This window comes from Petaurus breviceps, unplaced genomic scaffold (genome assembly GCF_028583685.1).
Source record: "Petaurus breviceps papuanus isolate PSGF00001 unplaced genomic scaffold, PetGlider_PUasm1.0 90650, whole genome shotgun sequence".
NCBI lineage: Eukaryota > Metazoa > Chordata > Mammalia > Diprotodontia > Petauridae > Petaurus > Petaurus breviceps.
Window position 1 is genome coordinate 1,292,895 of NW_027187299.1, and position 12,672 is coordinate 1,305,566.

Here is a 12,672-nt window from a genome sequence, read left to right on the forward strand (position 1 = left end):
GTTTAATTCTGCTACAGGCTATGGGGCACTGGGAACCAGAAGGAGGATAAAAGAAAGGTATACAGTGGAGATTGCATTATAGATGGCATGTCTGCCTCTTCTGAAATGACTGCCAGAGGCCCTCTCAGCCAGAGGGGTAAAGCAGCTGACAGGAAATACATACCCTTTCTGCAAGCCTGCAAAAAACTTACAACAACTTTCTTTTTCCTTCTTTTGTATTTTCCCACTAAGGATTAAAATTAAGCCTGGGGAGGCTGAGGGGAGGGGGGGGGGGTGAAACATTCTCTTCTTTTTGAAAAGATCACAATTATAGCTTCCTTACTTTCATAAAGAAACATATTTTGTTTCATTACTTACATTGGAAGATGTCCTAGAAGAATATAAAAAGCGAGCCTTCATTTGCCACTGCCTTGGTATTAGATCTTACAAAAATTCTGAGGTGTCTTCTAGTCTCCAGTGACTCAGTTTTCTTTCACTCAAATAGAAACTATGACACCTTCTCTACCTGGAAAGGATTTTGAACGTCTTCAAAGTTATCTCTACAGGTACAAGCTGTAAAAATAACCAGCCCTTTAGTGTCTTATTTATTCTTCATAGCTTTTCCAGAAATAATTGTCTGTAGGCCTACAAATTCATTAGCTAATTCCTTTAAATACTCTGGGATGCATGGTATTTAGGCTTCCTGCTCGGAAAAACTTCAACAGCCACATCAACAAAACCTTCATTCCAATTGTCCATACCCCTTATCTTTATTTTTCTTGTTAATGATCAATTTTTAAAAGCCACTAAAATGCTCAGACATTTTAGAGTAATCTTAGCTTTCTGCTTCCCTTCTCATTTATTAATGAATCTACTTTCTTTTTTTCCTTGAAAAAAAAAACCCAGCATGTTTATAAAAACACTCCCCATTTCCCTAGTTCATTTATCTGGCATTAAATCATCTTGGGGTTTGGATGGTTTTTTTTTCTTCTGCCCTCATGTTTTTCCTGAAAGCTTTAACTTACTTCTAGTGTTCTTACTCATTTTCCTGCTCTGTCTCCATTTTCAACCCAAGTGTTAAAGGGAGTTTTCGGTTTGTTATTTTTTTCCAGCTCCCCAGAATGAAAGCTCGTAAGTTCCTTCTTTCTTACTATTTTTCGTTTTGTTTTTCATAGGGCCCTGTAGTCTATTGCCCTGCAATTGTGGTGTCTTTCTTCTTATCTTATTCCCAAGGCAACTACTCATATCCTGGCAAATCCAGAAAATGGTGGGCTGTCTTTTCTTAGCTTTTATTCCTTTGTTTCAGAACTCAGGATTTCCTGATGGCTTGTTATGCTTTTTAAAAAAGCTTTTTGACTGCTTCTGAAAGGTGCCAGGTTCACAACTGTGAAGAATAAGGGCCAAGTTTATATATGACCAAACAAAAAAAAATATTCTTAAAACAAAACAAAGCAAAAACATACCATATCAAAGTAGATGTGACCCAGGTGACTTGACCTTTGGGGTGGTCTTGGCACCTGATGTGATTTCTGTGAAGTCTGTCCAATTGGTTGACAATGGTATACCTGTTTTAAAGTGACCCAAACCCTCTGTCCATGTTCTGACCACATTGTATAGCTAATACAAATCCTAAAACATTTTTCTTGCTGTTCAGTCATGTCTGATTTTTCATGACTTCTTTTAGGGTTTTCTTGGCAAAGATTCCGGAGTGGTTTGCTGTTTCCTTCTCCAGCTTATCTTACAGATGAGAAAACTGAGACAAACGGGATGAAATGACTGGCCTAGGGTCACACAGCTAGTAAGTGCCTGAGGCTGGATTTGAATTCAGAACTTCTTGACTCCAGGCCTGGTCCATTGTGCCACCTAGCTGCCCCAAATCCTAAAAATTAGACTTAAGCTAATGTCTGACTATAGGAAGAATAATTAGTAAAGTCATTCATTAAGGTTTTGGGTGCTAATACTTCACAGGATTTATGAACCTGGTGATGTAAGTATTCCTTCCATTGGTAGAGATTAAAGTTCATTAATGCCTTTTTAACTCATGCAATTCTTGCCTATGTTTTCCCACAAAGCTTCCACAGAAAATGTACCCAATGTCCTGGAAAACTTCCTCTTATTTTTATATTTCACGGGAACCAATACAACCTTTACAATGTTCACCTATTATTCTTTTCTCTCAGCACATGCCTCTTCCCTCTCCTCTTCCTATCATATATTTATTCTATAATAGGACATGGGGCCAAAGGTTAAAGCTGGAAGTGATTTTTGAGGTCATCTTGTTGAGTCATGTTCTTTGATACATGAGGAAGCAAAGTTAAATGATTTGCCCACAGTCACACAGACACTAAGTGGCAGAGGCAGAATTCAAATCCAAATACTCTTTCTACTGTACCATGCTAATATCCTTTAATTCATTTCCAGTAGATAGGTCATCATTTGAAATATGCTACAGCCTATTTTTTTCTATTCAGATGTTTTATGGATGTTCTTTTTTTTTAGACTATCCCTTCTGAATGACTATAGAATACTTCCTTGTAACAAATAAAATCAAAACAATCCAAAAAGTCAACACGTTGGCCAAGTCTGTGAATGTATTCCTCATTCCCTTCCCATGTAGCATCTCACTGCAAGAGAGGAGGGAGGAGTTACCCAATTTCCATCATGTATCTCTTCATTGCCTTTTGGGTTACCTGCCATTTAAATTTTTTCAGATATTGTAGTATTCCAATATTGGCATCACTGGAAGAACATCTGTGTTAAGACAGTCAACAAACATTTATTAAGTGCTTACTATATGCTAGACCCTATGATAAGATGGAAGCAGTTCAGGATTAATGAAAGGAATAATGAAAACTGCCTAATTTCCCAAATGTAATCCAGTTTTCTCACTTCGTGCAAATCAACTCTGGACCCCATTCATCATTCATTTGCAGTATCTGGTCCAGGTGCTAAGTTAGTACTAATATACTAACTAAAAGGACTGGCCATCCAACTGCATGTCACAGTCTGGGTAATAGTCATTATTCATCCTTTTTTTCTGTATAGATTGTTAGGCTGATCTATTTTGAGCAATCATGAAACTCATTTAAAGAGGTCCTGAAATGTTCCAGAGCTTGATGCAATCAACACAATATTTTCTGCAAACCAAGAAGAGGTAAAAAAACTCGCCAACTACAAGGAATCTCTCTTCTCCTCATGAAACAACCCTGGTTGTCTGTTCTAATTGTTTGTTTCTTTGAACTATGCTCTCTTACCTTCATTAAATATATTAGCAGGCTTTCAGACAAGTGATAATATAGTTTTAATTTCTACAACTAGCATTTGAATCTTACATTTTTGCATTTCATGCAAAAATGCCTCAGTTAATATTTTCATATTACTGACACTAAAAATCAAATCATAGGGTATATTTTAACTAACAGATTGTATCCCTTAAGATCAAACTTCAAGTGGGATTTCAACTGATGAATGTGTTTATCAGTATTTACTGTTGTAGATATTAACCCCCATTGACTTTAAACAACACAGTCCAAAGACTTACCCCTTACTCCAAGATAGCTACAGGATGTTTCTGTGAACAATGATTATAGAAGATATTATAAGAACATAGACATAAAACCCAGGGAACGTAAACACACACACACACACACACACACACTCACACACATACCACCACCACCTCTAGCAAAACAACATGGAGAAACGATCTAGAATTTGTCCATGTTCTTCCAACTGCAATATCTTTGGGAAGGTTACTTTGGAAGGTTAAATGCTTATTCTTTTCCATAATCCAGGGACACTTCTAGGCTTAAGTGGAATCATAAATTAGAAGTTTTCCTTAAGAATGTTGCTCCTGCAAACCAGCAAACGTGACTGGAATTACCACTATTAGACCCCCTATCTGAGGTCCAGGCCATTTGGGATTGTTGAAATTACTGCACAAGTTGTCAAATGTATCATAACCCACTCTCTTCGTCTATTCAACTCTAGGTCCAGCTCATGGTCACATCTGCAATGTTTGTTTCAGAGGATGTGTAAGTATTAAATGAGCTTATTCAGTAGTGCAGCCATCCAGCTGAATGTCAGGCTGGACAATGGTAATTATTCATCCACTTTACTTTTCTTGCATTTATTATTAACCCAATGAAAGAGTCTGAAATGCTAATACTTAATCGCTTATCCCTTAATAATCCCTTAATCCCCCACACCTTATGAGGTGTGACAAAATCACATCTTGGTCCTTCTGAGCTAGACTCTCAAGTATGTGCTTAGTCCAAATGACTCTGGGTTACTGCCTCTCCTTAGCAACTTATTAGTGACTAAGATTCTGGCTCTCCAGTACATAGGTCTGAAAGATGACCTCAATCTTCTTAGTGAGGTATCAGTGGCTATATTCATATCCATAAGACTCAATCAAAGTCCCCCAAAGCAGTGGCTCACCTACTTATAACCACATTAAGTCCTTCAGGCTCCTGGGTTCAACCTCCTACAAAGTCTATAGACTGAAAATATCACTCTATGTTTTTATACCAACAATTCTCATGATTTCAAAGTGCAACTTTAATTTTGCCCTATCTGTTCTTATTACATAAGATAACTATGGAGTCGTTATGATTTTTTCCAGTCTACAGATAAAAAAACTAAAAATGGAACTTCCTGAATTTATAGAAAAACACATTAATATCTATGAAAGGGAGGTTGAAATAGACTGTTGAATTCTAACTTGAAGCAGCTGGTCTATACAGTCTCACCAGGCATCATAAATGACATTCCTGTTATTCAAATGCTGCTAAGTTGGTTCATTGTGAATCAGACAAATCAAAAGCTTTGACCCTGGCCCAAATTGGCAGTGATCATATAATGACAGCTGAAGAGTTGGTACTAGGGCTAGGAAAGGCTCTGTCAGACCCCATTACTGACACAGGCAAAATGGAGAAAGGTAGGAAAAAAGATTGTTCAAAAAAAAATTGTGTCATTGTAGAGCAGTAGTTTAGTTCCAGGCACCATTATGAACACCCAAGAAAATAATTTCCTATTTAGATTATTTTGTGTGCTTTTTTGGAGGGCAATTGGGGTTAGGTGACTTGCCCAGGGTCACATGGCTAATTTTTGTGTTAAGTGTTTGAGGCCAGGTTTCAACTCAAGTCTTCCTAACTCCAGGGCCAGTGTTCTACTCACTGTGCCACCTAGCCACCCCCGATTATTTCTTATTTAAAGAGCTTTTCCATCTTCAAGTCAAGTCAAGTCAAGCAGCATTTATTAAGACACTGTACTAGGTGTTGGAGACACAAAATAAAACTGACAACAAACAGTCCTTGCCCTCAAGAGTGGACAAGAAAGGAGGGAAGAGAGAAACTATAACACGTTTACACTTATTCAAGGTCTAATCCATTGAGTCTGTGATCTTTTTAAAATTAAAAAAAAATTTTTAAAAATTTAAGACTTCATCTCCCACCTTGATCTGTTCCATTTCCTAACTGGAACAGTTTATGTCTACTTAGGCAACCCGGGGGTAGGGGTGGGGGAGGGGGGCTCGCCATATGACTATTAAACTTAGTGTTTATACCCCATTGGTATAGCCTAGGGGTGGGGAACCTGTGGCACCTAGGCCTTGGGTGGCCTTCTAGGTCCTTGAGTGCAGCCTTTTGACTGAGGTCAAGTTTTATAGAACATATCCTCTTATTAAGGGGATTTGTTCTGTGAAGTTTAGATTCAGTCAAAGGGCTGCACTTGAGAACTTAGATGGACTATACTGTAGCCCATTATGGCTTAGAACTCCCAAACTCAGCCTCAACACTCACAGTAGCTGGAATCAAAGGCAAAACCCACCTTACCCTGCTGGATCTGTGATGTGACAGATGTGGCCTCCTTTGGATGATGCAGGTCACAACCCAACCATTCCTGCCTATCCTACTCCCACTCTCCACCTTTGACCAGACAATGAAAAAGATCTTTCAAATTTCAAAAGTCTGAAAGGACAGAACCATGGATGGGCAATCTGTGGCTTCAAGGCCACGGTGTGGCCCTCTAGCTCCTCAAGTGCAATCCAAACTTCACAGAACAAATGCCCTAGGGTTTTCAGTCAAAGGGTTGCATTTACAGACCTAGAGGGCCACACGTGGCCTTGAGGCTGCCAGGTTCCCCACTCCTATTAGATTTTTTTATCTATGTCCCCAGACAGTAGGAGCTGAGGACAAACCAAACACTTGCAAGAGGGGTAACTCCAGGACTCTACATGGGTCCTGACCTTCCTTCAGAGCCCAGCAAAAAGCTTCATGCATTAAAGGAGAGGTTCACATGGACTCTGCAAAGGGGAGAAGAAACCTGGAGGTGTGAGTGACTGTTGGTCACATGTGCTCGAGCCCACTTTCCCCTGGACTCTGCATGTACTTGTGGGAGAGTGTGTCCCTGGTTTGTGTATGTGTGTGTGCCTGTGGAATAGGTTTGTTAAGAACTGTTCTAACTATATCACATTAATAAATACATGTTTCTAAAAGTTAATTAAGTATTGTTGATTGATTATCAATGGGAAGCTCACCAGGGACTTGTGAACAAAAATACTAGAAAAAATACCCAGTCCCTCAGAGTTATCTTTAGAACCTTGAAGGTAAAAATAGTCAATGGAGAGGGAATTGGGAAAAAGTAGTTCTGGTGGAGGTACCACAAAAATGAGTACAAATTAACCCTAACCCTAACTCTGACCCGAGCTCCAGTCTAAATCTGGGGCACAGGCTTATTTTTTAAATCTCTGTGCTTGCAAGGCTCTACACACTCTGGTGAACTGGTAATGGTTTAATATCATCTACATTAAGTTCAAAAACCATTTATTAAACTCCTAAAATATGCCAAGTACTGTGATACTGTGCAGGGTTGGGGAACCTGAGGCCTCAAGGCCACATGTGACCTTTTAGGTCCTCAAGTGCAGCCCTTTGACTGAATCCAAACTTCGCAGAACAAATCCCCTTAATAAAAGGATTTGTTTTGTAAAACTTGGGCTCAGTGAAAGGGCTGCACTTGAGGACCTAGAGGGCCACATGTGGCCTTGGGGCTGCAGGTTCCCTGCCTCTGTAGACAAAGATAAGAAGGATGACAGTCCCTGTCCTCAAGGAGGTTATATGCTTCTATTCACTTAACCTGCAAAGTTCCCAGATGTAGTATATTTCTAAACTTAAAGAATCTAGATTCCTATTACACTGAAATCTGGATTTTTTTTCTTCCTTTCACTATTTCCCTTAAGATGGGAAATAATCACACACATTGCCACATCAAGAACTTGTCATATAGTGAAATGCTGAGTCAAGTAGCCATAGGCCCCTGAACCAAGAAGGGCTACCTGGAAAGGGTTATTCTCCCACATCCTAGTAGGAAGGTCAGTGTATGAACACTTCCCTCACTGGCCTCGGAGAGACTGAACTGGATTCTTCATTCAGATTGTTCTGTAGTCTCCCTTTCCTGCTTCATCCATTTCCCATCTTTCTCTCCCTTCTGCCCCTGACATATCTATCAGTGCTTCTTACAATTCATTCTGTAGTGCGCTTCCTTTGGGCTCCTGGGAAATTCATTGCCCTGATGACCCAGTTCCTGTCCTTACATACCCCCATGCAAGTGGCACAAACTTCTTCACAGGCCAAATCATTTGGCCTTTATTTCTGGTCTTTTGTTCCTAGTACCACAAGTCAGGGATAGGAAATAAGTTAGGGTTCATGGGTTAGAATGATACACACCCTTTGTGACTCTCAGCAAAATCTGATCTTTGTCTCTTTGTGTCCTTTATTATATTTCTGAAACCAAACTAGTGGCTTTCTAAGAGGCACAGTGGATAGAGTGGTGGGCCTGGAGTCAGGAAGATGCGACTTAAAATCTTGCCCCACATGTTGTTCAGCCATCTTCCAGTTGTGCCTGACCCTTCATGACCCCATTTGGGGTTTTCTTGGCAAAGATACTGAGTGTTTTGTCATCTCTTTCTCTAGCTCATTTTATAAATGAGGAAACTGAGGCAAGCAGGGTTAAGTGACTTGCCCACAGTCACACAGCCAAGGCCACATTAGAACTCAGGAAGAGGAGTCTTCTTGACTCCAGGCCCAACACTCTATCCACTGTGACACCTGGCTGCCCCTGTCTCAGATACTAACTATATAAACCTGGGCAAGTCATTCAACCTCTGTCTGACTCAATTTTCTCAACTGTAAAATGGAGATAATAGTAGTAGTAGTAGTAATAATAATAATAATAAAAACTACCTCCTAGAGTTGTGGTGAAGATCAAGTGAAATAATTAGCAAATGTACTTAGCACAATGCTTGGTACACAGTAGGTGCTTAATAAATGTGTATTCCCTCTTGCTTGTTCCCCTTTCTTTCCCTTATCATTCAAGGTCGTGCCTTGTCTCCTCCCCACCCCCCACTATGTTTCCAACACAATTAAAATTCTACTTAAGGATCATTTGTTAAAATCCTCAATTGTCCATTAAGCCAGTACTGCTTTTCTTTCACCACATCTGTGAATCATTAGGGTCAATGTTTTAAATCAGCTTCGGAAAATTGAAAGAAAAAAAATTGATGCTATTTATGTGTTTGATATATCCACGGACATGATAAACACACTATTGCCTTAGCCTGTGATAGAAGGGCTTTGTCCTGAGACCAGCCCCATAGTAGCAATAGTATTGATTAGTTTCCAGCTTAGACAGTGACATTTTATACCTGGTGAATACTACTCACTGTATGAGGTGGGTAGGTTGCCCAGTGGATAGAACCCTACACTTGGAGTCAAGAAAACCTGAATTCAAGTTCTACCTCAGATCCTTGCTAGCTGTGTGACATTGGGCAGGTCATGACCTCTCTCAGCCTCAGTTCCCTCAAGTATAAAATGGGAATAATAACAGGATGGCACTTATTTCTCAGGGTTGTTATGAGGTCAAGGCAAGTCTACTTTAAATGAAAAAGAATTCCTCTGAGCCCTCAATTCTTTAACTGAGAAGATATTTGAATCAGTCTATCAAAAAAAAAAAAAAGCCCTGAGTGCCTATGATACGTAAATCACCCTAATCGGTGCTGGAGATGCAGAGAAATAGATTTGTTCTCTGCCCTCTCCATCCATTGGTGTGATGGTCATGGTGTTCCAAATCCAGCTGGGAAGGCAGGATTTAAGAACTACAAGCATTTATTATGTGCTTTCTGTATATAGAACACTGCCTTAGGTGGGAGTCAGGACACTAAGTTTGGATAGCACACAGTCTGAGGAATTTACAGTAGCCCCAAGGGTCACACTTGAGGACCCACAGGGCCACATGTGGCTTTGAGGCCACAGGTTCCCCACCCCTAGACTATACAGTAGAGACTAATAGAGAAGTAGCAATGCAAGATGTAATGACTGGCTCTGACCATAAATGTTATAGGAGTTCAGTCAGAATAGGGAGTAATCACTAAGGGCTGGAGCACTGACAGAAGGCTTCATGGGGGAGGAGGGACCTTGAAGGGAGGAACAACACTTGGATAATTGAAAAAAAAGTAGGGGAAACATCGTGGGTGGTGAGTATGCCGGTCCACAACCCTACTGGCAGGGTGCAGAATGTGGAAGGGGCCATAGAAATACCCTCCTGCTCCGGGCTGAAGAAGGAGCTGCACCGACTTGAACATCACCTTCCAGGCCAAGGTTTCTTTGTAAAGCCTGCAAGTTTGCCTGAGGTCTCCAGGTCCCAGAGTCTGCGGCTTTCCTGCCCCTTTGTGGTGACCAGCCAAGAAATCACTCACTTTCCCCTTTTGTGCTTGTTTTAAACATCTAGACTGTCCTCCAGTGAGGCCTCTGGCACACTGCCTTGGAGCTAAGAAAACAATAACGGCAGAACAGGGTGTGAGGCTCTGGCGGTGGGTCCTGGGCATGCGTGGCTCACCCCACAGGGCAAGAGGAGGTCATGGGCTAAGTACAGAGCCTCTCATACTTCCCCCACTGCCCAGACCTTCTGGCTGTGTTTGTGCAAGTTGTTGCCTAGCAGCAGCATAAGGCCAGGGACACTTAAGTGCTCAAGTGGGCCAAAGAACTGCCTTCAGTTGCTTTTGTCAAGACCTCCCCTCCTGAAATCACCCTCAGCCCCAATTATCTGGAGTTCCCAACAAAAGCCCACCATCCATGCCCCTACCTCTCGTTCCTGCTCCAAGCCTCCACAAGCCTCTCTGCTCCATGCATCAGGGATAAGTGAGTGCAGTGATGCTCAGTGAATGTATCAGAACCAGAACAATGGGGCCCCACAGAACCAGAGCCAGGGCCCTCATAGCCCTTGAGGAAGGAGGTAACTGCTCAGGGTAGCAGGATTGGAGAGGAGTCAGGCAGGTATTTCGGGACTTAACACAGAGTCTCTAAAGTCTGTACTGACCCTGCAGCAAGCCCTGGGCCAAGAATCAAGGAACTTTCCTTGATGTTCTGAATGATTTAAGGCCGCATTAACCTGCCTGGGGCAAAGCTGAAGACAATCAGCTGAATCGGAGCCAAGAAGGAGCAGACTTAATTTTGCTGCCTTTGTTTCTCTATTAAATTCTGCCTATTCTAGAAGCCTTCCTTTCTTGCTTGGTTACCTAGTGTTGTTCAGTCGTGTCCAACTCTTCATGGCCGTATGGCCCCTCTGTCCTCCACTATCTCCCCAAGTCTGTTCATTGCTTCCATGACACTTTCATTTCATCATCTGCTGTCCCCTTCTTTTGCCTTCAATCTTTCCCCACATCATTGGAAGGACAAATACAGAAGCTGAAGCTTACATCCTCAGGCCACAAAATGAGAAGACGGGACTCATTGGAAAAGCCATTCCCAATTCCCTTTCATAAAAGCAGGAGCCTGCTTTGCAGTTCCAGCTAAGCTTTCATGAAGGGGAAAAAAATCAAATCCTATAATTTCTTCTTCTATGTCCTTATCTAAAAAGCCACAGTAAGATGAAAAATGATAAAGCCATTGCAATACTGTTCACAAAACAACAACGACCCCAAAATGAAGAACTTGAAAATGTCCTAGTGGAATAGTCATGCACTGAGAGGGAGTGAGCCTTTAAGAATAGGACTGACTAGGACAGCTAGGTAGAGCAGTGAATAGAGAACTGGCCCTGGAGTCAGGAGGACCTGAGTTCAAATTCGGCCTCAGACACCTGACACACTTACTAGTCATGTGACATTGGACAAGTCACTTAACCCGAATTGCCCTGCCCTCTCCCCTCCAAAAATCAAAAAACAAAAACAAACAAGCAAAAAAACCAAAGAATAGGACTAAGACAGTAAGGTCCATGTCTGTACCTTGGTTCTCTAAGGTATACAGTATGCTTCTATATAGTAAATAATTGACATTACCACTGTGGACCAGTGAAAAGAATACTGGACTGACACACAGGGGATCTGGATCTGAATCTTGCCTCTTGTGGCTTACTATCTATGTGATTTCAGACATGTTATTTAACCTCCTTGGGTCTCAATTTCCTCATCTGTCCAAGCATGTGCATGGTTGGTTAGGTTAGATGATGTCAAATGCATTTTCTAGTTCTCAATTTGTGACGCTGTTGTAATTATGATGATTTCAGTGGTGACTTTCCTCAAAGTTTGGAAATCAGTTTCACTCAGTTTCTAAAAAATGTTTCCAACTCTCTTGGAAAGGAGAAAATAATGTTACCTAATTCAGATTTTTTTTTTCTCTTGTGGTACAACTCCACACTCTGCAGAGCCAGAGGGGAAAGAAAAATTTTTCTCTCATCTTATCAACAAAAGAGAAAAAAGCAGATCAACAGCTAAAGGAGAACAGCTCTGTCTCCAATCTCAGGGCATCAAAATTTAAAGGGCATTGATAGCAACTATGCCCCTGCCAAACACTGAAAACAGCGTTTTAAAGCAGCTAGCTAGACTGAATAATTAATTTAAAATATGAAACTACTAGATGTTGATCCCAAACAACCACTCCCCCACAATCTGGGTTCCTCCGATTTCCAGGCTCAACCCCCACCTTATTCCCTTCTTCTGACAGTGACCTCATTAGAGCAGTGGACCAAGACCTCTTTGGCCTCATCCTGCTTTGTTGTTCTTCCTTCATTCTCAAAGAGAACCAATGACATCACAAGGTGAAGTCTTGACTTGCTCACAAATTGGATTTAAGTGAGGCAGAGCTACTCCAAGTCATTAATTTCACTCTCTTCTCCAGAGTCATGGAAGTCCAGTGGCAAGACAAAAGTCAAGATGACTAGCAGTGCCCCAGCATGCAATGGATGACCTTGGCCTTTCTAAATTAAGGTCTTTCCAAGGTTTTAGTTTGTCTGAGGCAATGTCCATTCAGTGGCTAAATACTAGATAAGAATTTAGGGGGGAAAAAAAAAGATGGTCTAATTTACTATCACAAAAATATCCATATGAGAAGGGAAGACCCTCAAGGATTCTGGCCAGAACAGAAAACAATTGCTATTTGCACTCATTCTAAGCCATTAGATATGTTTTGTAATGCTTCCCCTGGGTGCTGAAATTGCCAGTTATAGCTATGGAGAAAAAAACTCTCAATCTTACATAATTCCCCATAGGGTTTCCCTTTGTGGGTTTACAACAGTCTGACTTCTAACCTCCCCAATAGGCTACACAGGCCCAAAACCCATTCCCTTGTTAAGCTAGAATGCAAATAATTACTCATTTAGTCACCTAAGATTCCTCAAGCCTTCTCACCCTTCTACTTCCCCTTA